This window comes from Drosophila albomicans, chromosome X, assembly GCF_009650485.2.
Source record: "Drosophila albomicans strain 15112-1751.03 chromosome X, ASM965048v2, whole genome shotgun sequence".
Taxonomy (NCBI): Eukaryota; Metazoa; Arthropoda; class Insecta; order Diptera; family Drosophilidae; genus Drosophila; species Drosophila albomicans.
In genome coordinates, this window is record NC_047627.2 from 8,225,276 (window position 1) to 8,239,797 (window position 14,522).

At 37.0% G+C, this 14,522-nt stretch overlaps 1 long non-coding RNA gene across 1 annotated transcript in view; it reads right to left on the reverse strand.

The window, feature by feature from the left end:
* Window positions 1-13,589, reverse strand: part of LOC127565278 (uncharacterized) — a 93,813-nt gene extending 80,224 nt beyond the window's left edge. The window contains exon 1 of the long non-coding RNA XR_007954647.1: window positions 13,487-13,589. This is a non-coding gene — a long non-coding RNA (uncharacterized LOC127565278). The remainder of the gene's footprint in view (window positions 1-13,486) is intronic.
* Window positions 13,590-14,522: the final 933 nt, after the last annotated feature.

Genomic DNA, 14,522 nt, shown 5'->3' on the forward strand with positions numbered 1-14,522 from the left:
GTCTCTAGTTCTTGTATGTGTGTGCCACAATTCGGCATGACAGTGGAAATCCGGCGATAAATGTTAGCAGCCAAATGTGCGTGCCTAGAGCGAGGCGAGTGGAGCACCCCAAAAAAGACAGAGTCCAGTTGTCCTCAGTGTATGTGGTGTGGTGGTGTGTGTGTGTGTGTGTGTGGTCCAAGAAGGACCTGCGCACCCCACAAAAGCTCAGGCCTAAATGCTAACTAGAACAATTTAGGTGCCTGCTGCTTGTTTCCTCTGCCGCTGCTGCTGCCGTCTCTTCACATTGTGCTGGGCGCTTTGTGTTAATTTGTGGACAAATTTGTGCGCCGCAACGGAAGTGGCCAAGGACTCGATGAGGGAGGCAGGGAAGCAAAAAGAGGGGAGCAAACGCCTTGTTGCTATTGTCTACTCTAATCCAATGGATCAGCAATCGATAATGAAGTTGCCGAAAAACACACGCGCCGGCGTCATAAGTTAGCAATTCCCTCCCGACAGTTCACTTTCCGCCCCACAAACAGAATGGCGAGGGGAGGAACGGAAGTGCGGGGAGTGTGATTGCTGCGTGGCGTGTTCAAGTGTGCCGTCGATTTGTTTGCTGCAAATCCAGTTATCGATGAGCTTCGACAACGTTCACCACGATGACGATGATGATGTTGTCAATGATGATGATGAAGTTGACGGCACTAGCTGGGCACAGTTTCAATTTATGTTAAGTGCCAAAGGGAGCAAGAGGAGTGGGAACCATACGCTACACGCTTGGCTAGCTACTGCTGTATTGCCATTGCCATTGCCACCAATATCATCATTGTTGGCCAGTGACAATGCTCCCCAAAATGCGTTGCCCCAAAGCTGCGATGCGATGCGATGCGATACGATGCGATACGGAGTATTAGCACATTTGGTGCATTGATTCATGCATTTGCTCACGGAAGTCAATGTGAAGATGTGGCGATGCGGCTATGTCGTTGTGGAATTGGCTGATTGGAGGCCCACAGTTGCCCACAAAATTGCCTAATTTATTGTATGCTTAACCACAAAATCGAATAAGCCTAAGCAACTGAGCTGTGTGGCGCAGCGCAAGAGCTTTACAGGATTACCACGAGACCCCCTCAAAGCATATAATACAACGTCGCATCTTGAGTGGCAACATTGCCAGAAAGCGTAGCATATTCAATAAGCGTAGCTCATGAGAATGTCCTCAAATGAATTCAAGCATCGAGTGTCTTCGCAGTTCGAATGAACTCATTGATTTTAATATAAATGAATATCAAATGAAACAAAATTATATTCAAAGTAATAAAGTATAGAATTAAAATATATTCTTATATTGAAAATAATATTATCTAGTTTCTCCAAATGGGAGTCAGGAAGAGAATCTTTTTAGAAAATAAAGAAACCTTTATTTATATTAATATGCATGAATATGAAATAAAAGAAATTCTATTCTCAGCAATCAAGTAAGGAATATATCAAATAAATTCGTATATTTAAATCAATTCAAAATTAGTTTAGCTGTTTTCCTCAATTGAAGTCTAGAAGAAATGTTAAATAAATATTAAAGAAAATAAAATTGTAAGCAATTAAATTTAATTCACGAAGGGAAATTAATAGTTGATTGCAATATAAATAAATAATTAATAAACTATCATTCTGTTTAAATTAATTTAAAAAAATGTATTAGCTTAAGAAAATGTGCTCAATTCTAGAAGTGAATATTATAGAGATCGAAAATATAATGATTAATGTAAGTAAGAATAAAAAGAAATAAAATTTCAGTTAACGTAATTAAATAACTTTTTATTTCACGTTTTATTATTGATTTATGAATTAAACATTTTATAAACAAATGAACTAATAAAGAATATTATCTTTCAATCATTCTTGAAGGGAAAGCACGAACAACTTGGATGATTGTATTGATGTAAAAGATATTATTAAAGTCAATCCAATCCAAAACGTATAATTTTACAAACTTTTTGACTTGAATGTCCTAAATTAAAAACAAAAATGTACTCATGGCATAAATCGAAATTTCTTGAATAACTATCTATGTGTATTTTCCATGTCTTATTTATTACGACAAATTAAATTATATTAAATAATATATATTCCACGCAGGAATTGCAAAACAATGTCATTAAATCTGTATGAATTTATGACAGAAAAATAATCCACGTATGCGAAAAATTGAAATAGATTTTAGTAGCCATGAGATTATTCAAGCTGCTGGCTATCTCAGATATATAGTTTTAAATATTTGCTATGTTTGACTAGTGCAACATTGAAGAGCAGTTGCTATTGCAAACATTAAACTCGTCGAGTCCAAAAGCAAGGCCAGAAAAATTTGATTAACACGCCAAATAAAATGTAATTTGGCTACGAAAAAAAAGGAGACATGCTATTCCTAGCCTTAGGAAAATGGTGGCAAAATGAATTTGCTAAACTTTGAAATAATATTTTGTATTTATTTGCAACTTGGGGAAAGCAGAGCCCAAGTCAGCCAACAAGGCAAGCAAAAGGGGAGGCAAAGGGAGCGGATTAATGCAATAACAAGGCGAAATGCAATGAAAAGACGAGCAAATGAATGAATGAATGAATGAAGAAGGCTTAACTGGAAGTGGAAGTAGAGGTGGAGGTGGAGGTGGAGGTGGAGGTGGAGTGGCTTAACTTTCAATTCATTAGGCCGCAACAACGACGTGACAACTTGCGCCCGGGCCAAAAACAAAAGCTAAATACAATCAGCTGTAAACAAAAGCCAAAGTGACACACGAGACACGAGCAAAAGTGGACAGTGGAATGGAGAGGATAAAGATGCGGGAGTTGCAGTTGCAGTTGCCAAGCCACGCCCCAAAATGAAAAGCAAAGACAAATTAGTTGCAAGTTGCAGCAGCTTCTTTTCCAGTTGCAACTGCAAGTGCCTCGCTGACTGTTGCCCGCTGCGAAAAGTTTTCTAGGCGCTGCCAAAGTTATCCGCACTTCGCTTGCTCTCTTGCTGTTGCTGTTGCCGTTGCTGTCTCTATCGCATTGTGGGCATTGTTTAAAGTTTGTGCAAATGTGAAATAGAATTGGATTGCGAGGCAGCAGGCAGCAGGCAAATCGGGAGCAAGGGTGCAAGCAACGACGACGCTGCCACAAGGCGACGCGCCGGACGCCACTTGGACAGCAAAGTTTCTTTGCCACGTTTTCCTCGGTTTCTCGTTCCTTTTTTTGTTGTGTATTTTATGCTCGACTTTCCGCTGTTTCTTCTTTTCTATTTTTTTTTTTTTTTGCTTTTTTTGCTTTCGCTAACTGTTGTTATTGTTACTCTTTACTTTTATATTGTTATTGTTTGAAAAGCCACTTTGGCAACGCGCGAATTAGCCAAATAATAAATAAGTGCACGACAAAAGGCGGCAAACTATTCGAACAACAATGAAATTACTTGAGTTCTGGATGATTGTTGTTCTTGTTGCAGTTGCACTCGCAGTTGCACTCATCGTTGTTGCCCTGACACTTTTGCCTAATGCTTGGCAACTTCACGTTTTGCCACTTTTTATTGAATTCTTTTTTCTTGTTTTTTTTTTTTTTTGTTTTTTTGTTGCTCTTTTGCCACGCCTGTCAACAACGACAACGACAATGCCATCGAGCACAACCGCAAAACTTGTTGTTGCTGTTGTTGCATGAAGGACAAACTTTGCTTTCTATGCCCATGCATGTGTGTGTGTGTGTGTGTATGTGCATGTGTCGTATGTGTTTGTAACTAGTTGATGATTCTCGAATTTCAGTTGAACTTTTTTCGTAGTGTTGTATCCTTGAATTTAAGCAGCTTATGTGGGGTAGTTTGATATTATTATTATTATTATTATTATTATTATTATTATTATTATTATTATTATTATTATTATTATTATTATTATTATTATTATTATTATTATTATTATTATTATTATTATTATTATTATTATTATTATTATTATTATTATTATTATTATTATTATTATTATTATTATTATTATTATTATTATTATTATTTTTAATCAATTTTAGAGTATTCTTTTAAGTTCTCTTGCTTTCTTTATATATTGAACATAATTACGAACAACAATGAAGTCTGTGTTGTGGATACGCTTTCCTTTGGCCACGAACTTCACGAGCTGACCAAATGTGAGTTCTAATTATTTGCTCGGCCCTCATCTCACGCTCTTTCTCCGGCTTCATTATGAACTCGCCTGTTTCGGGCAAGACTTTGATAAGAAGTTGCAGTGCAAAGTTTGACTCATAACAACTGCAAAAACAGCAATAGCACGAAGTGTAGTGCACACATTTCGAGCTGAATGCACTTCACAGCATAAACTGAACTACAATATAGAGTGTGTTAGAGAGAGAGAGAGAGAGAGGAATCTGACTGATAAAAGGAGACACTACTGTTACATAGAACATTAGAAGAGATCACAAAAGTTTCTCGCATTTCGGCATAAGCTTTAAGTTGCTTTTTCAAAAGTGACAATAACAGTTAAAGCGCAACTTGAAGCAACATTTAAATGTTTATTATTGTCATACACTTAACGCCAGCAGATTAAAGTTTCCGATCTCTCTCTCCCGCTCTGCAACGTCATCTACTAAATAAGTATCTCATTCTCTTTCAACAAATGACACAATTCACACTGATTTAAAGTTGTTTTCGAAAGAAAAGTTTTTAAAGAAGTAATCTAAATGCTTAGATTATACATACAATGTTAATATATTAAGCATAAATAATAATAATAATCAGTTGCATTTTGTTCTAATATAATGCTAATAAAAAAATGGTATTTCAATTTAATAAAAACTATTATAATAAAGTTATTGAATTACAATTATTTAAAAAGTTTCAAAAGTAATTTAAATACTAAAATATAACAATTGAAATTTTCCATACATATAATAAAATATAAAATATACTGATTAAATTGAGTTGTTTTACTAATTGAAATGATTTTTATTTATCTCTAGTGATGTCGAATAATAGTATGGTTTCGGTTTCAAAGAAAACTCCCAAACAAATCAAATCACATCAAAGCAGCAAAATGATAATCTAATTTATACACGAAATCTCTTTTCTATTACTTTGCCATAAGCTGGCGACTTTAACATTTCGAAAGTACAATGATTCTCGAGAACTTTAACAATAGCTTTACCTAATTTCAGTTAATTTAATGTGTTCAGCTTTTAGGGTTTTTGTTTCGCCCAACTTTTTTGCTTATGCGAGCTTATTCCCAGCAATTTGAGTTGAAAGTTTTGTGTGTGTGTGTGTGTGTCGCATAGCGGGATGAAAAAGATGAAAGGATCTTTCACTTAAGAGTTTACTCAATCCCTTGGTCAAAAACCCAAGGGCAATCATTGGCGACCACAAATCCATACATTTGCCAGTTACCCGTTGAGTTCAGTTGAGCTGAGCTGAGCTGAAGTTGCAGTTGCAGTAAGAACATAATGTGTATGAAGTGCAGCTCTCGATATTGCGAATTTGATAGCATTTGCATGTGGCAGCTGAACGTCAAGGTTTCAATACTTTGCCGAGCACTGACCCCAAGTACAGAGAAAGATAGAAAGAGAACGTAACGAGCGGGAGTTTTTTGCTTTGAACGCAATGCCAAAACGAATGCTAGCTAAATACACAAGCAGACAAACATTTGTATCATATCGTTGTCCTGCTGTGTGCATCCTGACCGCATTTTTGAGTTCACTTTTCATATGGACACAATGATAAAGAGAAGTGAAAACAAGAGAGAGAAAGAGAATAGGAGTGTGGGGGAAGCATGCTTTAAACGTCTCTTTGCACAGGTAGCGGTTGCTGTTTTGCGAAATGTTGCACGACGTATGATAAAAACTAAAAGCGGAAATACACAATGTCCTTAATGAATGTTTCATGAGCATCCTGTGCCAGCCAGCTGGCTAACCGCGCAGCTCGACAGAGACCGAAAGAGAGAGAGATAGACAGAGAGAGAGAGAGAGAGATAGACAGAGAGAGACAGTCTGGCTGTCTGACTGTCAAACTGTTTGTTAGTTCGACTTGGCTCGCAACGCGTTTAAACGCGCCACTTGGCTGCCAAGTGGGGCTTCAGTCAAAGTCGTAGTCTCAGTTGGAGTTTGGCGATGGAGTCACCTAAGTGCAGCACTAACTTCATTTGTGCACGCAAAGCCGCAGTACCCAGACGTCGTGGCGAACGTGGCGTATGCGTAATGCCAGCCTCTGAAGGTTGCGTCAAAACAACACACACACACACACACAGAAAGCAGCACACTTCAAAGCACACACCAACACACACATGGTGCCGACAATTTGTATGCACTGCACTGAAACTCTTTCTCTCTGCGTATATCTCTCCTCAGCCTTTCTAAGGGCAATTGCAACGTTGATGCGTTTTGTTGAGCGGAAGTCGAGTGCTTTGGTAATTTGTAGCGAATCCTTCCAGCCCTTTCAGCCTTCGTTTGAGCGCAAGTCTCAGCGTAGTTTTTTGATTAGAGCTGGTGACTGCTGCAGCATTCGGCAATGCATTTTAAGTGCTACGCTCTGCCATCTACATATATGTACATAAGTGGCAGGATATTCAGGAAACTAATAATTGAAACTGCGCAGCTGGTATCAATCTTTTGCTTCACTTCGCTTCACTTCTTCAACTCTATTCTAAGCTGACTCTTTGGCAAATCGATTGAGCTTCTTTCAGGGACATCTTCCAATTCGAAGTTGATGTACTTTTTTAATTTTTAAATTGAACAAAAGCTAAGCATGCCAAACAACACATAAATGTGTATTAGTAATGCATACAAAAGCATTCAACTCGTTGAGAAACTCATGTTGAACTGGCTCGTTCAGCGTATACATAAGTAATAAGTATGAAATTTGTATTATTGTTGTAGAATTTTATATAATTTCTTGATTTTTTTTTTGTGTTTGCTTACTTAATTTTTTCATTTGTTGCTTAAGTTTTTTACTACATTTGAGAAACTATTATATAATGGTCTTTGATCTGCGTATACGTAATATAATCAAAGGGAAATTCATATTTATTATGGGAATTTATTATTTAAAGATATTATATTTTGTTGATTTATGTATATACCTTGTATATATTTTTTATCTCACTAAATGCGATTTCAAAACTTTAAATTTCTTTGATAATTTTAGGGTATTCATATCCTTGAATTACTTTGCTTTATTTAGGGTATTTCTTAGTCGAGCATTATACTCTTTCTGGTTTCAATTGTTATTGTGGTGTTCATGTTTTTTTGTGTGTTGTCTTATTTTCGTTTTCTTTTTGGTTGAATCTCTTTTTACTAATGCCAAGTACTTGCTACTTGTTTCTGGAAATTAAGCTTTGAAAAATGGCCAGCACACTTACAGGGAGACACACACACGCACAGTGGGTATACATGTATGCATGTATGTGTGTGTGTGTGTGTGTATACCTAAGTATTTAGAAAATTACTTTCATTCGTGCTACGTTTTGCTCGTTATTCTGAATGCTCCTCTCTGGCAACTGGTTGCTTGCCTTGCCTTGTCCACTGCTCTGCTTCTCTCTCTCTCTCTTCCCCTCTCTTTCTGCTCCCCTCTTCTCTGCTGGTTGCTGCGTAGTTTTTGTGGCATTACAAAAGCATTTTCATTTGTATTTAGTTGGCTCCTCAGTCTCTCCATTCTCCCCTCCCTACAATATTTGGCTGGCCCATTATCAACGTTCCCTTGCACATCTCTTTTTTCGTTGTCCAACTAGTTGTTCTTGTTGTGGTTGTTACTATTGTTGTTGTTGGTGTTGTTGGTGTTGCTGTTGTTGCGTTTGTAAATTACAAAAATGAAATTAAGTTCACACTTTGTCATGTGGGGACATTTACGGTTTTTAATTGTTTTGCGTTGAAAGCGACTGAGAAGCAAGCATCTTCCCCCTTTGGGGGACGGAGACTAGCGTTGAGAGTCGAGTGTGGAGAGTGGAGAGTGTGGAGAATGGAGACTGACTGCGACTCAAGTGGAGCACACAACTCTAGAAATGTTGCGCACTTTTTGGAACTAAGCAAAACTTCACTTACTTCCCTTACTTTTATTTCATTTCCTCCTTTTTGCACTTCTTCACGTTGTGCTTTTCATCTTGGAAAATGAGTAATGAATGCTTTCATGTCTTCATCTTCATCATCATGATGAGCAGCAACATCATTATCAGCATCAACGTTGAGTTTGTTATAAATTTCACTTGTGTACATTTATAATTTCGTTAAATATTTGTTGTGCCTCTGCAAATGAATGTGTGTGTGTGTGTGTGTGTGTGCCAAAGGGGTGAAAGGCAAATAGGATTGGGGTTGGTTAGACTGAGTGAATAGGGGGAGTGAGTGAATGAGTGAGGCGGGGGTGGGGACAGGAGACAGGGGTAGAATGAAAATGTGGTCGTTTTGCTTTTCTAATTAGAAAGTATTCTCTGCACATTTCATTGCACTGACTAAGTGAAGGACCTCAACAAGGACCTCTTCACTGCTACTCTGAATCGCTCACCAGCCTTTTAAATATGCAACTTGACAGGGCCAGAGATGCGGAGAGAGAGAGAGAGAGAGAAAGAGAGTGCAGTCAGTAGATAGATGGTATGCGGTATGTTGCATGCCTTAATTGTTCCTGCGGTTAATTAACTACTTTAATTGCGAACTGACAGCAACTCTGGCCTTTAAGTGCAGCGGCCAGGCACTCCAGCTTAAAGATATAATACTCGCAAGTACTTCTAAGTTTTGCCTACGAACCTAAATCCAACTACTGCTGCTGCCAATGCCGATGCTGTTGATGCCCTCCTTGCCACAATTTCCCAGCCTGCAACCTCTTTAAAACTTTACCTCAAGCCAACCCTTGTACAGTGGTCAAATAAGCTTTAAAATTTAAAATTAAACTATTTAAGTGTAAGACTAACAATTTGTTATATTTGTTAAACCCTATATATGTTATATACTATATACCAGTAATTTAATGAACATAATTTGTAGATCTCGCTTGAAAGCAACCCCTTACTAATAAAAATTTATAAGCAATGACTAACTAAAACACAATTTATTAGTCATTTGCAAAAAATACATTTACCATTGGAAATTTGCGTTTTAATCAATAGAAAGCTCAATTAACTATGATGATGCTTTAATCCAACATTTTGTGTGAAGACAGATCCGAAGATAAACATTTAAGAAATAAACATATCATGAGAATTTCAGTGTATTTAAATACACATTTTATTTTTTTTAGAAGAAGCTTTTACATTTAAAATTTAAAAGTATATATTTACGTTTAAATCATCAATAATAATAATAATAATATGAATTACCACTGCATTTAATCGTATGCTAAGATGCATTTTGTGTGATGACAGATCCGAAGATAAACATTTAAGAAATAAACATATCATGAGAATTTCAGTGTATTTAAATACACATTTTATTTTTTTAGAAGAAGCTTTTACATATAAAATTAAAAAGTATATATTTACCTTTAAATCATCAATAATAATAATAATAATATGAATTACCACTGCATTTAATCGTATGCTACTCAGACTTTTGTCCACTGTGCTGCGTGTGACATTAGAATTCACCTGGCAGACTGTGTCTGCGGCTATTTGAAATCATTTGCCACAAGTTGCATGCAAATCATCTGATTACTGTCCCCAGTCAGAGAAGTTGGCCATGGCCCGCTGTCTAGCAGAGCAGAACTGAAGGAACTGTCGTTGGACAAGGATTTGAACCATTTCGAATTGCAGATGCGAGACGAAGATGGAACTGTCGCAGCTCTGTCTCATATTTATAATTTATGGGATTCCTTGCCAGAGAATTCTCTCTGGGTGTGTGTGTGTGTGTGTGTTAAGGGTGGAAAATGTGACAACAAAGCTTAAATAAATGGATTACATTCATTTTATGCGCCTCTACAAGTTTAGCGTTATTTCGTTAAGCGAGATTTGGCCATAACTTTGATCTTGGCTGTGCTTCGTAACTCGGTAACTTGAAAGAGTTTCATCTATGATGATAATATGATCCGTTTGCCAAATGATGGAAGTGTTTTCATATAGTACTTTCCTGGCACTTGTGCTCAGCTTATTGCGGGTAATTTTTTTGTTTGACTTTAATTTTGTTTTTGTGATTTTTGTGTATTTTTGTGTATTTTTATGTTGCGCCCTTGTTGAGCTACTTTTGGCTGCCACTGTATGGCGGCTCATCAAGTTGTAATCGCATTTTCAAAAGAAGAAACCAATTTTGCAGCAGATTTACATTCGCCTGCCAGAGAGAAAGAAATGCAAAGAAAGAGGGAGAGAGAGAGAGTGGAAGAGACGTATGTATATGGTAGTTGTCTGGCCGCTTATCTGACGCCTCTGACATAATATATGGCACAGTTTTTGTTTGACTTTTGCCGCAAATGCCGAAGCCACAACGACGACAAGAAATAAGGTTTGCCTGCCCAAACAGCAATTACTTTGCCACCCCTCTTTCTCCTCCTCTCCGTTGACTTTCCAATTCCATTTCCATTTCCATTTGTATGTCTTTTGTTTTTGTTTCTTATTTGCTACCTACGAAGCCGATGATTATGTTTGGCTTTTTGGATGCGTTTGCCAAATGGATATTGGGCAACTAAAAATCTACTCTTCGAAAATCGCATGCGAATTTCATTTAAACATTTTTGCTGCTGTGCCAAAAAGATTTTTGCTTAGCTGGCTATCGCCATGATTAGTTGCAGTCACTGTCTGACTGCCCCACAAAGATATCCACTAAACACAAAGACAAAAAATAATAATAATTAGTAAGTTAAGAATTAAAAGAAAAGTAACAAAATTGAACAAAAAAATTATATATAATAAAATAAAATGACAGTCAACAATTTCCTGAATGTCAAATGAAACGGAAATTGATAAGGACACATCAATTTGCTGCCAGCTGCCTTTTGCCCATGCCCCACACTCTATGCCCCATGCCACAATCACAGCTGCCTCCAGGCAGCCTCAAGTGTGTCTTGGTTCCGGGCATTTGTACGACCGAAGGCGATTTCCCGTTAAGTGTGCCACTAACAAATTTAATTGCACAGCAGCCTCCGCTTCCCACTTCATGCTTCGCTTCGTTTTCTGAGGGGAAGGCGGCAGCAACAAGGGCAACTGTTGCCCATGTGGCATGTGGCACAGTGGGCAACAAGCTTGAAGCCAAAAACCATTTAACAGCTGCTTAATTGTTAACGCTTTTTAAATACAAACGAATGTCGCACAAACATTAAGCATTGATTTAGCTTTAAATAAAACTTCGCATCATTTCACTGAACAACACAAAATGCCACATAGATAATATTAGCACAATAAATATGCTATTGGCTAAGACATTGAATTATCGCATACATTTCCATAAACTTAAAATGCAGCTTTGCAATTTGTCAAATTTTAACATATTTTTGTAAATATATAAATCGATGGCATTTCGATAAGCTGTTGCACTTTAAGCCAATTTCAGACTCGAAAAAAAACACAAAATCACAAACAGCAACAGAAACAGAAACAGTTGCTGGCCCTAATGACAGGGCTCAAAACATGGCCTAAACAACAGCTGTTGCTACATGACTCGACACGACTCAGCATAACTAAGCATCCGTTTCCTGTGCTCCCTCTTCATCGCATTTGGTGTGCGTAAACATTTGATTTTAGAACATTTTAACAGTGTTGTTAGTAGAATAAAAAAAAAAAGGAAAATACCAAGAGGAAGAGTGGGGGAGAGAGAGGACGGAGTCCAGGGGTCCAACATGGCAAAGCCTGTTGCTGAAGCTGCTCATAAAAATGAAATGGAGAGGAGAATGGGAATGAGAACCAGAACGAGGCCGAGTATAAACCGCTTATTGTGGCACGTTGTTGCCCCTCATTTCCCCCGCGTCCACGCGACGCTTCATGCTGTCAGACGTCTTGCAATGATTAATTTATTGAAATTTGCGCTTATTGCGATTACAAAATTTATGCATGCGCTTTATTTGGACAAGCCATGCCGATAATTTGTCAAAAAGTCGTAAATTATAATATTGTAAATCCCCGCTCAGTCAGAGCAGCGCTTCTATATAAACATTTAAATATGTAAACATGATATATACACAAATATAAACAGCAAGAACAAGTAGAAAAGCTTCAGTCGCCAACCACTTTTTGAATAAAAGCAAAACATGATAGTATTCTATTCTTTAAATATACCAAATGAATGTATTGGGAAAAATACTAAAATATGTCAAAGGCTATATTTGGTACATTGTTGTATAGCGTCAACAGTGTATGCGTTATGGACATGTCTGTCTGATTAATGTACTGAAAATATACTAAAATATCCAGATGGCTATATTTGGTATATTTGAAAATTGACCGAAGTCTGAAATATACAAAAATCTATAGTCAGTTTATAATAAAATATATCGAAGGCTATATTTTGAATATCTTAGTATTTTTTGCAGTATATTAAACATACTAAAATATGAATATATGTGAAAGGCTCTATTTGGTATATTTTTGTATAGCGTCAACAGTCTATGCGTTATAGACATGTCTGTCTGATTAATGTACTGAAAATATACTAAAATATCCAGGTGGCTATATTTGGTATATTTGAAAATTGACCAAAGTCTGAAATATACAAAAATCTATATTCAGTATATAATAAAATATATCGAAGGCTATATTTTGAATATCTTAGTATTTTTTGCAGTATATTAAACAGAGAAAACGTGGTTATATCGACTCTTAAGAATATATATACTTTATGGGGTCAAAAATGATTCCTTAGGCAGTTTACATTCTGGAGTCACAAAGTTATAATACCCTTCTACCCTATGGGTAGCGAGTGTAACAAGAAGACCAAATGGTGAAATTGTCTGCGGTTTATAAAGTGTTTTGCAGGACAGAGGGCTGAGCTTAGCTAACCAACAGCAATTACAAAGCCGTCGCCAAAGTAGACGAAAACAAATTACCATTTTGTTTGCTCTTTCGTATTGAGCTTTCTTTTTGCGGTTTGAAGACATTTCGTTTTCAATTTCGTAGAACGTAGAAATGCAATGCATTGATTGTTGATGTTGTAACGTGGTCGGAAACGAGTGGCCAACACACACACACACACAGACACACAGACAGAGAGAACTTGGGGCCATTTGGGGACAGCGCCTTCAATTATTAATTATTATCGTTTGCCACAAAGCCAAATGTAAAAGCTTCAATTAAAGCGTACGCACACAGACAGACAGATGGACAGACGGACAGACAGGCAGACAGACAGCCACAGCAGACATCGATTTCACCTGTGTAATCAGTTTTAACTTTATTGAATTGAAATGGGTCGTCGTTGTCGTTGTCGTTGTTGCTGTCGCCGTGCCCTTATGCCTATATCACAGAGAAAAACGAGACGTGAAAGCAAGCCAGAAAAGATTTCCCAGCCAAACATCTCGCGACGAGATGTGTTTTATTTTTTTTTTTTTTAATGATTTATTCAGGACTTAATTTATACTCACTAATGGATTTCGCTTGGCAATGCGCTGCATTCAATATTATCAATTACGAGACGCCACCAATAACTCAGGCTGCAGTCGCAAGTTGCCGCGTTGCGTCGTTGCTGTAAATAAAATACAATAAATTTAATTATCGCGAAATAAGCAACATTTATATTGGTATTCATTTCTGTTTTTCCGGGTCAATCGATGGTGCGATGCTGCAAATTGTTAAGCGGTTCGCTTGGTTTTTTTTTTTTTTTGCTGTTTTTTTGTTATTTTTTATTGATTTGGAGCTACTCAAATTACTCCTAACCAGCAGCTATCTATATACTAAAGCGACGCCTTCAATTGGCCATCATAAGACTTGGCAATTTAGCAACTAAACGCACTTCATTTTTCACTCGAGGCTGCCAAATCAAACAACATGAAAATCAACTAATTTGCACACTTTAGCCGCCAACTGAATGCAAAGTCCTGTCCAAAGCCAAGGCTTTTGCACCATGAAAAACAGCACTGAAAATAATAGACAAAGAGTCAGGGAGACAGAGAGTGAGGAAAAAACATGAAACGCCTGTCAATGAAATAAATGAGCGGCCATTAAGCAGCAGCGCACAATGATGAACACTTGAAAATGGAGCTCACAGCGCACACAAAATATTGACTGTGCAAATGGTCGAGGAAGGAATCGACAGCAGATAGTGTAGTAGAGCAAGCCGACTCAAGACTGATATGATAAATATATGTAGATACAGCGATAAATGTAGAGATGGAGATGAAAATTGAAATGCAGATAGTTTTACTCAAGCTAAGATACAAGTAAATTGACATATAAAAATACAAAAATAGATGCTAATAGAAAAACAAATAGATCTTGAAAACAAAATACAAATGGAGATGAGATTGTAGATAGAATAAGAGAAGAATACATGTACATTATAGACAGTGCCAGAAAAACAGTCAGATTTATAAACATAAAGATTCAGATAGAGATGAGGCTTCAAGTAAAAATACAGATCGATTTGCGATTGCTGATACAGAAATAAATACAGATTGAGTT